This window comes from Odocoileus virginianus, chromosome 5 (assembly GCF_023699985.2).
Source record: "Odocoileus virginianus isolate 20LAN1187 ecotype Illinois chromosome 5, Ovbor_1.2, whole genome shotgun sequence".
NCBI classification, from domain to species: Eukaryota; Metazoa; Chordata; class Mammalia; order Artiodactyla; family Cervidae; genus Odocoileus; species Odocoileus virginianus.
The window spans coordinates 53,252,995-53,266,167 of NC_069678.1; positions in this window are offsets into that span (position 1 = coordinate 53,252,995).

Here is a 13,173-nt window from a genome sequence, read left to right on the forward strand (position 1 = left end):
TTCAAGTTAAAATTTTGTTCATTACAAATTTTTTTCCTGAATACAATTCTCTATTAAATGGAGCTAGAGATCCTGAAAGAAATGTCTGATTCTAGAGTTGGGATAGGAAAAACAAACAAACAAAAAAGAAAATGAGTTTCTCAACCAAAATTTCAGAGATGGAAATCTGATTGAAATTAAACGGTGTGTATTTGGGATTTGTTAGGATTGCAGTCAGGGACACATAGATTCAAGAAGCACTTGAATTGTGTTCTGCTGGACTACAAAATGAAAGAGGCTTATAAAGGTGAGCTCTAAGGACACAGTTCATTACAGGAACTATAGTTCGAGCTGGCCAGTAGTAAGGGTGCTTGCTAATTTAGGACTGATTGGGGTCTGAGATGAGTGTATAGTTACAAAGGGAGACCTTGAGACGATAAAGGTGCAGCTGGTAGGTGTTCTGAATGTGGCAGGGTTGGTGGTGTCCTTGCATCTGATACAGCTCAAAGAAAGTTCAGGTTTTCAGTGATGAGTATCTGGTCTTCAAGATCCACCTAAGACCAGACACTCAATGGCCACCTAACTCTTTTTGAACTATATTTCTGCTGTTGTATAGTCATTAAGTCATGTCCTAATTCTTTGCAACCTCATGGACTGTAGCTTGCCAGGTTCCCTTATTCATGGGATTTCTCAGGCAAGAATACTGGAGTGGTATGTAGTGGGCTTCCTGAGCCAGAGATCAAGTCTGCATCTCCTGCTTGGCAGGCAGATTCTTTACCACTGAGCCAACTGGGAAGCCCACTGAATCCATTATAATTTCAATCTGTCATTAGTCTAGAACATTTTATAATGCCAGAAAGTTAAAAAAGTGTCTTCTATCTCTCTCTTGATCTCTCTCTCTCCCTCCCTCTATCTTTCACACCCACACAGATGGGGTATGTCAAATGACATGCAAGCTAACTTGAAAAAGCTTCTTCTGACCAAAACTAGAACAATAGAAACAAAATATATAGTAATGCAGTACAAAAAGAAATAAATATCCATGAATCCGTAGTGTTATAGATAAGTGAGTAAATAAATGAATGAATGAATAAACATATGTGGAGGGACAAATCTTTTTTACAGAAGCAATACAGTTAATAAATGCAGAAGGAGTAAGGAAATTTTAAAATCACCATTAGTATACCATAGTGATAACTGCTGAAGGAGAGAACTACTGATGAATATTAACATTAATAGGTGAAATTTGAAGGAATAACAGGATTGTTGCATACTCTGAGTGTATCACTCCCCTCCCCCAACTTATTCATTACTCTGATGGCTTTAACAAATGTCCACAAATTATTTGATAGTGCTCTGTCCACGAGGTAGGACTTAATTCGTCCCCTTGCATTTGGTCTGTATTCTAACACAAAGCATGTGGGAAGATATAACTCTGCAGTGGATAAACCTGACAGGCACATCCTTAGCTATGCAGTCAGTATTGACTTTCTTTATATGATGAGATGAGGAGGATGTACCACCTGTGTGATATTATTCTCCAAAATTCATATTCGCAATCCAGTTACAAAAAAAATCCTACAAATAAATATTGAGAAATATTCCACAAAATAGCTTGCCAGTTCTCTTTGAAAGTGCTCAGGTCATGGAGGACAAAGACATGTAAGAAATTCACAGACTGGAGGTAGTGATTAAATGGAACATGGTATCCTGGATGAACGCTGGAATAAAGGACATTAATGGGAAAAAATGGTGAAAATCAAGTAAAGATTGTAGCTTAGTTAATACTATTTTACCACTACTTAACATCTTAGTTTTGATCAATGTTTCATAGTTAACTTTAGTGAAAGCTGGATGAAAATTACTAAGAAATTCCTTATACTATCTTTTCAACTCTTCTATAAATCTAAAAGTATTTCAAACTAAAAATTTTATAAAATTGTAGTCAGGAAAAAATTAAACTCTTCTGTTTTGTACTAGCAACATTTCAAGTGCTCCAGAGTCATGCATGTTTAGCACTACTGTATTGGAAAATGCAAAGAGAGAACATTTCAATCAATGCAGACAGTTCTATTGCACAAAGCTGACCAAAAAAGACAGGAGGAGAAAGAAAAAATTATCCACAATGAATCACAGGCACAGATAAAGAGGGAAAACACAAAAAATAAAATCTTACAACAAACATGATCTAGCATAGGTTTGATTAGAGATCCAGCTGAGAAGAGAGAAATAAAATAATCTATAATCAAAGATATAATGGCTAAAAAATTCCTGGAATTGATTAAAGAATTAGAAAGCCCAAAGAATTCCTAGCAGAGAAAGTAGATTGAAATCCACATTGATCCATATCAGTGAAAGATCCAAATACCAAAGAAATAAAAATATCTAAAATGCAGCTGCTAGGAAAAAAAAAAAAAGCAGTCAAGTGATTATTCCACATCAGCAAGGAAATAAGAAGCTAGTGGAAAAATATGCTTCACACAGTGAAATAAAATAAATATAAGCTTAAGAGTTGACAAACAGCAAAGATACCCATCAAAAATGAAGGCAAAATAAAGACATTTTTAGAATAACAAAAATGAGATTTAATTACAGTTTATGGACAGCACACCCCAGACTGGAAAATCCAACAGGAAACTCTAAAATCTGTTTTTCAGTAAGAAGGAAAATTACTCCAGATGGAAAGGAAAGGAAAGAAGGAAAGAAGGAAAATTTAGGGAGCGAAGGAGGGAAGAAGGAAGAAATAAAATGATAAATATGTGGGTTAAACTGAAAGGATGTTGACTGTGCAGCAATAGCTACAGTCTTTTAGGGTTTATCATATGTAGAAAAATAAAGTGCATAACGCTAAAAGAGCATACGGTGAAAAGGAAATAAGTGGAGTCAGAGATATATGTTTCTTTCATAGTGTATGAAGAATAAGAAAAAAAAGGAACTACCAATCAACTCCAAATTTTTATAAGTCAAGGATACATATTGTAGTTTCTTAGGTTATCATGAGATGAATAAATAGAAAAAAAAAGAAACAATTTTCAATAAGTTTGAAAGAAGAAAAAAAAAGAAAAATAATATAAAAGCAATGAGATAAGGAGTAAATAAACCATCAGATTTTTGTTTAAACTAAAATATTATTACATTCCAGGCAGGTGGACAGACTTTCAGTTAAAGATTGTCAGACCTTCTAAAAAATGCAATGAATATTTACATATATATATATATATATATATATATACACATACACGTATATATATAATATACATTTTTAAACAAGTGACACGTTGAAAGCATAAGGATTCACTGAAGTTGAGTAAAAGAATTAAATTTACAAAGAATAGTATTTTGGTGGCAGTCCAGTGGTTAAGGCTTCAAAGGGGGACGGGTGTGGTCCCTGGCCAGAGGATTGATTCTGCATGGGCAGCTACCCAGATGGCACTAATGCCAGAGACAAGAGACATGAGTTTGATCCCTGGCTCAGGAAAATGTATGGGAGGAGGAAATGGCAACACACTTCAGTATTATTGCTGGAAAAATCCCATGGACAGAACAGCCTGATGGGTACATAGGTACAGTATATGGGGTCTCCAAGAGTCGGACACAACTGAGTATGTGAGCACATATGCTGAGTGGAGTGGAATAGTAAAAACAAACAGAAAAAAAAGAATTAGATATATATATATATACCATGCAAAAATGAATCAAGATAAAGTTGGTTATTATGTTAGATTACAACAAGCCTTTAAGGCAAAAACATTAAAGTCAGATCAAATCATAATGATAGTAGGTCTAAATAATAAAAAAGATATAATTATTCTAAATTTCAAAATACATAAAGCAAAAAATTGACAGATCCACAAGGGAAAGTATACAAACGCACAGTCAGAGTATGATATATTTTATTTTTCAGTTCAGTTCAGTTCAGTCAATCAGTCGTGTCCGACTCTTTGCCACACTATGAACTACAGCACGCCAGGCCTCCCTGACCATCTCCAACTCCCGCAGTTCACTCAAACTCATGTCGATTGAGTCGGTGATGCCATCCAACCATCTCATCCTCTGTCGTCCCCTTATCCTCTTGCCTTCAATCTTTCCCAGCATCAAGGTCTTCTCAAATGAGTCAGCTCTTCGCATCAGGTGGCCAGAGTATTGGAGTTTCAGCTTCAGCATCAGGCCTTCCAATGAACACCCAGGACTGATCTCCTTTAGGATGGACTGGTTGGATCTACTTGCAGTTCAAGGGACTCTCAAGAGTCTTCTCCAAAACCACAGAACAAAAACATCAATTCTTTGGCACTCAGCTTTCTTTATAGTCCAACTCTCACATCAATACATGACTAATGGAAAAAGCATAGCTTTGACTAGATGGACCTTTGTTGGCAAAGTAATGTCTCTGCTTTTTAATATGCTGTCTAGGTTGTTCATAACTTTTCTTCCAAGGAGTAAGCATCTTTTAATTTCATGGTTGCAGTCACCGTTCACAGTAATTTTGGAACCCAAGAAAATAAAGTCTGCCACTGTTTCCACTGTTTCTCCATCTATTTGCCATGAAGTGATGGGACCGGATGCCATGATCTTAGTTTTCTGAATATTGAGCTTTAAGCCAACTTTTTCACTCTCCTCTTTCACTTTCATCAAGAGGCTGTTTAGTTCTTCATCACTTTCTGCCATAAGGGTGATGTCATCTGCATATCTGATGTTATTGATATTTCTCCCACCAGTCTTGATTCCAGTCTGTGCTTCATCCAGCCCAGCATTTCTCATGATATACTCTGCATATAAGTTAAATAAGCAGGGTGACAATATTTAGCCTTGACGTATTCCTTTTCCTATTTGGAAACAGTCTGTTTTCCCATGTCCAGTTCTAACTGTTGCTTCCTGACATGCATACAGATTTCTCAAGAGGCAGGTCAGGTGGTCTGGTTTTCTGATCTCTTTCAGAATTTTCCAGAGTTTATTGTGATCCACACAGTCAAAGGCTTTGGCATAGTCAATAAAGCAGAAATAGATGTTTTTCTGGAACTCTTATTTTTTCGAGGATCCAGCGGATGTTGGTAATTTGATCTCTGGTTCCTCTACCTTTTCTAAAACCAACTTGAACATCTGGAAGTTGACAGTTTACGTGTTGTAGAAGATGGCTTGGAGAATTTTGAGCATTTCTTTACTAGCGTGTGAGATGAGTGCAATTGTGTGGTAGTTTGAGCATTCTTTGTCATTGGCTTTATTTGGGATTAGAATGAAAACTGACCTTTTCCAGTCCTGTGGCCGCTGCTGACTTTTCTAAATTTGCTGGCATATTGAGTGCAACATTTACACAGCATCATATTTCAGGATTTGAAATAGTGCAACTGGAATTCTATCACCTCCACTAGGTTTGTGCATAGTGATGCTTCCTAAGGCCCACTTGACTTCACATTCCAGGATGTCTGGCTCTAGGTGAGTGATCACACCATCGTGATTATCTGGGTCATGAAGATCTTTTTTGTACAATTCTTCTCTGTACTCTTGCCACCTCTTTTTTTTTCTGCTTCTGTTAGGTCCATATCATTTCTGTCCTTTATTGAGCCCATCTTTGCATGAAATGTTCCCTTGGTATCTCTAATTTTCTTGAAGAGATCTCTTGTCTTTCCCATTCTATTGTTGTCCTCTTTCTTTTCATTGATCATTGAGGAAGGCTTTCTAATCTCTCCTTGCTATTCTTTGGAACTCTGCATTCAAATGGGTATATCTTTCCTTTTCTCTTTTGCTTTTCATTTCTATTATTTTCATATCTATTTGTAAGGCCCCCTCAGATAGACATTTTGCTTTTTTGCATTTCTTTTTCTTGGGGATGGTCTTGCTCCCTGTCTCCTGTACAATGTCTCAAACCTGTCTCCATAGTTCATCAGGCACTCTATCCAATCTAGTCCCTTAAATCTACTTCTCACTTCCACTGTATAATCATTAGGGATTTGATCTAGGTCATACCATAATGATCTAGTGGTTTTCCCTGCTGCTGCTGCTGCTGTCACTTCAGTCGTGTCCGACTCTGTGCGACCCCATAGATCGCAGCCCACCAGGCTCCCCCATCCCTGGGCTTCTCCAGGCAAGAACACTGGAGTGGGTTGCCATTGCCTTCTCCAATGCATGAAAGTGAAAAGTGAAAGTGAAGTCGATCAGTCGTGTCTGACTCTTCACGACCCCATCGACTGCTACCTACCAGACTCCCCCATCCATGGGATTTTCCAGGCAAGAGTACTGGAGTGGGTTGCCATAGCCTTCTACAAGTGGTTTTCCCTACTTTCTTCAAATAAGTCTGAATTTGGCAATAAGGAGTTCATGATCTGAACCACAGTCAGCTCCCAGTCTTGTTTTTGCTGACTGTATAGAGCTTCTCCATTTTTAACTGCAATGAACATAATCAATCTGATTTCGGTGTTGACCATCTGTTGAGGTCCATGTGTAGAGTCTTCTCTTGTTTTGCTGGAAGAGGGTGTTTGCTATGACCAGTGCATTCTCTTGGCAAAACCCTATTAGCCTTTGCCCTGTTTCATTTTGTACTCCAAGGCCAAATTTGCCTGTTACTCCAGGTGTTTCTTGACTTCCTAGTTTTGCACTCCAGTCCCCTATAATGAAAAGGACATCTTTTTTGGTTGTTAGTTCTAGAAGGTGTTGTAGGTCTTCATGGAACCATATGACCTCAGCTTCTTCAGCATTACTGGTTGGGACGTAGACTTGGATTACTGTGATATTGAATGGTTTGCCTTAGAAAGAAGCAGAGATTATTTTGTTCATTTTAGTTTTAAACATCTCTTTCAGTAAATACATATCAGATTTCAGTAGATAAATTTACCAATAGATAAATAATAAGGATACAGAAAATTTGAACAACAGAGTTAATGTCTGCTGTAGTTAAAAACACTGGATAGTTAAAGAACACTCACCCCAAATCTGTGGAATATACCACCTATTAAAGCCTATTAAAGCACACATGAAACATTTTTTTAAAGGACAGTATGGAAGAACATTAAATCTTAGGAATTCCTAGGAATCCACACATTTTCAAAGATTAAATTCATACAGAATATGTTCTATACTAGAACTAAATAACAAAAAATTATCTAGAAAATTTCTAAACATTTGAGAACTAAAGAATATACTTCAGATATTAAAAAAATACATTTTGACTTTGATTATAGATCAGTCCTGAATATTCACTGGAAGGACCATTGCTGAAGCTGAAGCTCCAATACTTTGGCCACCTGATGCAAAGAACTGACTTATTTGAAAAGACCCTGATGTTGGGAAAAATTGATTGAAGGAGGAGAAGGGGATGACAGAGGATGAGATGGTTGGATGGTATCACTGACACAATGGACATGAGTTTGAGCAAGCTTTAGGAGCTGGTGATGAACAGGGAAGCCTGGCGTGCTGCAGTCCATAGGGTTGCAGAGTCAGACACGACTGAGTGACTGAACTGAACTGATACCTTTAGTTATTTATTTTTTTTTGTGTGTTACAGATGAAGAAAAGAATGTTTATAGTATTAAAAAAATAAATAAGCTAATAAATATGGTTCATTAAAATTCAGTTAAAATTAATTAATTCTGTAAACCCATCTTATTCCAGTTGGGCAATATATCTTAAAGAGGATTTTGCTCAATCAGCTAGAATCCACCATTTAGTAATATTTTAAAGAATATATTTAATTGTCACTAGTAAGTTCCAAGGCATACTGTTCTGTCATGGTCTTTACTTTCATTAGGAAACACTGACTGGTATCTCTGGATGAGTAAAGCATAATAAATTTTTAGGCATGAAAAAAGTCCAAATGTCTGTGCAAGCACGTATTTATATGTATGTGTTGAAGGAAGACTCCAGAGGGTATTCCATAAATTCCTAAGTTTTATAGTTTGTTATTATTGTTTTGTCACTAAGTCGTGTCTCTTTTGTGACCACGTGGACTCTAGTCTGCCAGGCTCCTCTGTCCGTGAAATTTTTCCAGGCAAGAATCCTGGAGTAGGTTGTCATTTCCTTCTCCTTTCCTGTGTTGGCAGACAGATTCTTTACTACTGACTCACCTGTTGCTGTTCAGTCACTAAGTTGTTTCCGACTCTTTGAGACCCCATGGACTGCAGCATGCAGGTTTCCCTGTGCTTCACTATCTACTATAGTTTGCTCAAATCCATGTCCATTGACTTGGTAATACCATTCAACCATCCTATTTTTTGTTGCCCCCTTTCCCTATTGCTCTCAGTCTTTCTCAGCATCAAGGTCTTTTTCAAAGAGTTGACTCTTCCCATCAGGGGGCCAAAGTATTGGAGGTTCAGCTTCAGCATCACTCCTTCCAATGAATATTCAGGACTGATTTCCTTTATGATTGATGAGTTTGATCTCCTTGCTGTCCAAAGGACTCTCAAGAGTCTTCTCCAACACCACAGTTCTAAAGCATCAATTCTTTGAAACTCAGCCTTCTTTATGGTTCAACTCTCAGATCCATACATGACGACTGAAAAACCATAGCTTTGACCACACGGACCTTTGTTAGCAAAGTGATGTGTCTACTTTTTAATCCTCTGTCTAGGTTTGTTATAGTTTTAGTTTCAAATAACAAGCATCTTTTAATTTCATGGCTGCAGTCACTGTCCACAATGATTTTGGAGCCTGAGAAAATAAAATCTGTCCCTGTTTCCACTTTTCCCCCATCTGTTTGTCATCTGGAAAGGCCCGCATGTTAACTTTTATTTGTATATAATAACACATGTGCATAATCAATAGTCAGCTCTCCTTTTCTCACAACTGCTTTTTTTTCTGCCTTAAGTTTTCATTTTCAACAATCTTCTTGCTACTTTTTCCTAAATTCCCTGATTAAATTAGAAAACCCTTTTCTGTACAACCAGGTACCTATTCTTTTCTTTCTTTCTTTCTTTTGTTTTTTGTAAGCTTCCATCTCCTGCTACAACTTAAATGGGTTTCTTTCTCCCAAGATCGTTGGGCCCCTCTCTTGCACTAAGATGTCCCACTTTTCTGGGTTTAATTCTTTTGTTTTGGTGGAGCATCTCACCCAGAAAGGTAGCAAGAACACATTTCCAAGGCCTTGTGTGTCTTCAAGCAGAATTCTAGGCTGGATAGCAATATCCTCCAGCATTTTGACCCCCGCTACACAGACTTCTGGAGCTGCTGGTGAGAAGGCTCCTGCCTTCCTGATTTCTTTGTAAGTGATCAATGCTTTCCTGATCCCCAAGTTCAAATCCTAAACTCCAACCTCATGTTCTGGATTTCATGGTGGTGCAGCACAGTGGACCCTCAGCATCTTCAATCTGGAAACTACCAGAACTTTATTGTTAAAAAGTTCTAATTTCTTTTTAATATTCAAAATTTTGAGATTCATGGTTTAGTCTGTAATTTTATAAAATGAAATATTCACTTAATATTGGGGACCACAACTTTTTTTTTGCTTCTATGATTCAGCAGCATTTTAATCATTCTGTTTTAGCATAATCATAGATTGACTCATATAAATTTATAATATTTAATGTAATATTTAATGTTTAATATAGGAAAATAATACATTTGGAATTTTATATGGTTTCACATAAATGACAGTGACTTGTAATTAACTGTGAGTTTCAGCTCCTTCTGTTAGTCTGTAATCTCTTCAGAGTAGGTATTTTTGTTTTCACATTGGAAATCAAATCATCAAGCCTCATACCTGATGAAAATCAGCTCTAAAAAATGTTAAAATTTGAAATTCTATAGTTTTTCTTTGATAGGGAAAAAGTTGGAGAAATGAAAAGCAGAATGGATAATTTTTGAATTGAAACAATTAGAGCCTATTCTTCCTTCTTTGTAGACCTCCTAGTTCAAAGCCCTTTAAATTTTTCAAAGTAGGCTTCTCTTGTGGCTCAGACTATAGAGATTCTGTCTGCATTGCAGGAGACCCAGGTTCAACCCCTGGTTGGGAAGATCTTTGGAGAAGGGAATGGCTACCCACTCCAGTATTCTTGCCTGGAGAATTCCATGGACAGAGGAACTTATTTCCCTTGAAATGATTTAAAGTGCATACATAAATAAGCCTGTTGAACAAACAAGTATTAAAATAGTGCTTTTTTTAACCTCTTAAATATTTTATTTTTAAATCGTACACTGAGTTAATTTAGAATAATATTACAATGACAGAATTTATTTATTTTCTCTAAATGAAAAATATTTTTATTTGGTTACATCTCAGAAAAACTTTGTAATCAGGTAACCTATAGTCACCCTGCTTATTTAACTTATATGCAGAGTACATCATGAGAAACGCTGGGCTGGAAGAAGCACAAGCTGGAATCAAGATTGCTGGGAGAAATATCAATAACCTTAGATATGCAGATGACACCACCCTTATGCCAGAAAGTGAAGAAGAACTAAAGAGCCTCTTGATGAAAGTGAAAGAGGAGAGTGAAAAAGTTGGCTTAAAGCTCAATATTCAGAAAACTAAGATCATGGCATCCGGTTCCATCACTTCGTGGGAAATAGATGGGGAAACAGTGGAAGCAGTGTCAGACTTTATTTTCTTGGGCTCCAAAATCACTGCAGATGGTGACTGCAGTCATGAAATTAAAAGATGCTTACTCCTTGGAAGGAAAGTTATGACCAACCTAAATAGCATATTAAAAAGCAGAGACATTACTTTGCCAACAAAGGTCCATCTAGTCAAGGCTATGATTTTTCCAGTGGTCAGGTATGGATGTGAGAGTTGGACTGTGAAGAAAGCTGAGCATCGAAAAATTGATGTTTTTGGACTGTGGTGTTGGAGAAGACTCTTGAGTATCCCTTGGACTGCAAGGAGATCCAACCAGTCCATCCTAAAGGTGATCAGTCCTGGATGTTCATTGGAAGGACTGATGCTGAAGCTGAAACTCCAATACTTTGGCCACCTCATGCGAAGAGTTGACTCATTGGAAAAGACCCTGATGCTGGGAGGGATTGCGGGCAGGAGGAGAAGGGGACGACAGAGGATGAGATGGCTGGATGGCATCACCGACTCTATGGACATGAGTTTGAGTAAACTCTGGGAGTTTGCGATGGACAGGGAGGCCTGGCGTGCTGCGATTCATGGGGTTTCAAGAAGTCGAACACGACTGAACAACTGAACTGAACATTGAAAGAGTCACAAATTTACAGGCCATTTGAGAGGTTGTCCCAAAAATCAAGTTAAGAAAAAAAAAAAAACTGTACACGTCAAGTAAAGCATTATTTGCTACAGCAAAGGGAAAAAAAGGTCAACTTTTCCTTATCATAGCCTGTTCATAAATATATTTGTTTTCACTTTTTTAAGAAAAATGATATTCAGATTATTTCTATAATTTTAGATTGCATCTAAATGAATCAAGTTATTTATGTCCTTGTCAAAATAACTTAATTTTGTTGATTTATGGGAAATTAGAGCAGAAATGTTGATCATCTCAACTTTGTCTTGTCATTCTTTTTAATTTACTAACTTAGTCATAAATTTTAAGCTGTATTTCACTGTAGATGATCAATTTGAATATTATTGAAAATAAGTAAGCAAACTTCTTTTAATTCCACAGTTAATGATGACAGAGCAAATGCTTTGAAGATGGAAATACCTGACCTAGGAATGGATACAGAATGTTCAAAGAGGCTGGAGATATGAGTGTATTAAAATGTCAGGAGAGAATATTCAGTTTATAGGAAGACAAAAGGTGATTTTTAAAGAGGCAATTAAATCACATCCTGCTTGAAAACTAATGTATATTTTATAGCCTTTTAATATACCCATTCAAAATATAGCTTCTCTCATCATCAAAGTCTCTCTTTTACTTATTTATACAGCTTTAGTTCTAGAAACTATTATGTTACAAAATAAATACAACTTGCCAATCAGCTTATTTATTCATCTTGATCTCTTTGAAAGAGAATATAAAATAAAACATGCTAGAACTCACACTAGAGTAGGAAATGGCAGCCCACTCCAGTATTCCAGCCTGGGAAATTCCATGGACAGAGGAGCCTGGTAAGCTACAGTCTATGGAGTTACATAGAATCAGACACAACTGAGCACACACATGCACAGAACACTCACTTATATGATGTAAGGTATATATAACTTTGTTTCTGTTTTCAGAGCATTGATTAATTTATGTAAAATAGCAGATGCATTATTTGGTACATGATTGCCAGTTAACATTTTGTAGTTTCCTATTCTTTTGGGCTCAATAGATCTGAGGATCATTAACATACAAAGTGCAATTTTATGAGCATAGACATTACCTACAAAATTTTTCACATATGAATGATTCTGCCTCAGATTATAAGGTATGGAAATATTATTGATATGGTTAGTCATGCTAAAAAATTAAAGCATATTTTGTTTTCTATGTTAGATTCTTTAAGCACTATTGTTTTATCATATTAGATTGGAAGAACTGTGAAAAGTGAAACGTGAAAAAAAACCTGAAAAACAGAAACGTTTCTTTGATTTGGAAAACTTGGGTTCTGTATCATTTTAAGGGCTCAGGGTCTAACTGATGACTTGGCTTTGGTAAGCGAAATTTAAGATATTCCTAATTCATATTGTTAACTATTTCAGAGGTAGCAACTTCTGCATCTCAGGCCACCCCCATGGATCATAGGATTTAATACAACTCAGAACCAGACTAGTGAGAGTTCAGGGATTTGTGCCGACCTTTCTATTTGAACTATCAATTGATGAGGAAAGAAGATACACTTAACCTAAATTGCACATGCCTTGGTTTTAACTTTTCCAAGTTGGGGAAAATAAAAGCAGAAAAAACAAAATCTAAACACTTAATTCCCCTACATCAAATGTATTTTCTTTTTTAAAGTTTTTTGTAAATTTTTATTTTGTATTGGGGTGTAGCTAATTAATAATATTGTGAAAATTTCAGGTGAACAGCAAAGGGCTCAAGTTATATATATATACTTTCTAATGTGCACAGGCATCATTGTGTGGTCTAGTTTAAATACACTTAGCATATCTATTTTTGACCTTCCTTGAGGTCTTATTTTGACTTTTTGGTATCATTCAACATCTTTTGTTCCAAGACTCTGGCAATTCTCCTTGGTACTTGGTATATAATTTCTATTGAAACTCTGTTTTTGGCCAAGAACCACTCATTCTTCAACAGCTCTTTTCAATAGCATGTGTCCTGCTCCCTCAGTGATTTCTTACACAGACATTTCAGTTCAGTT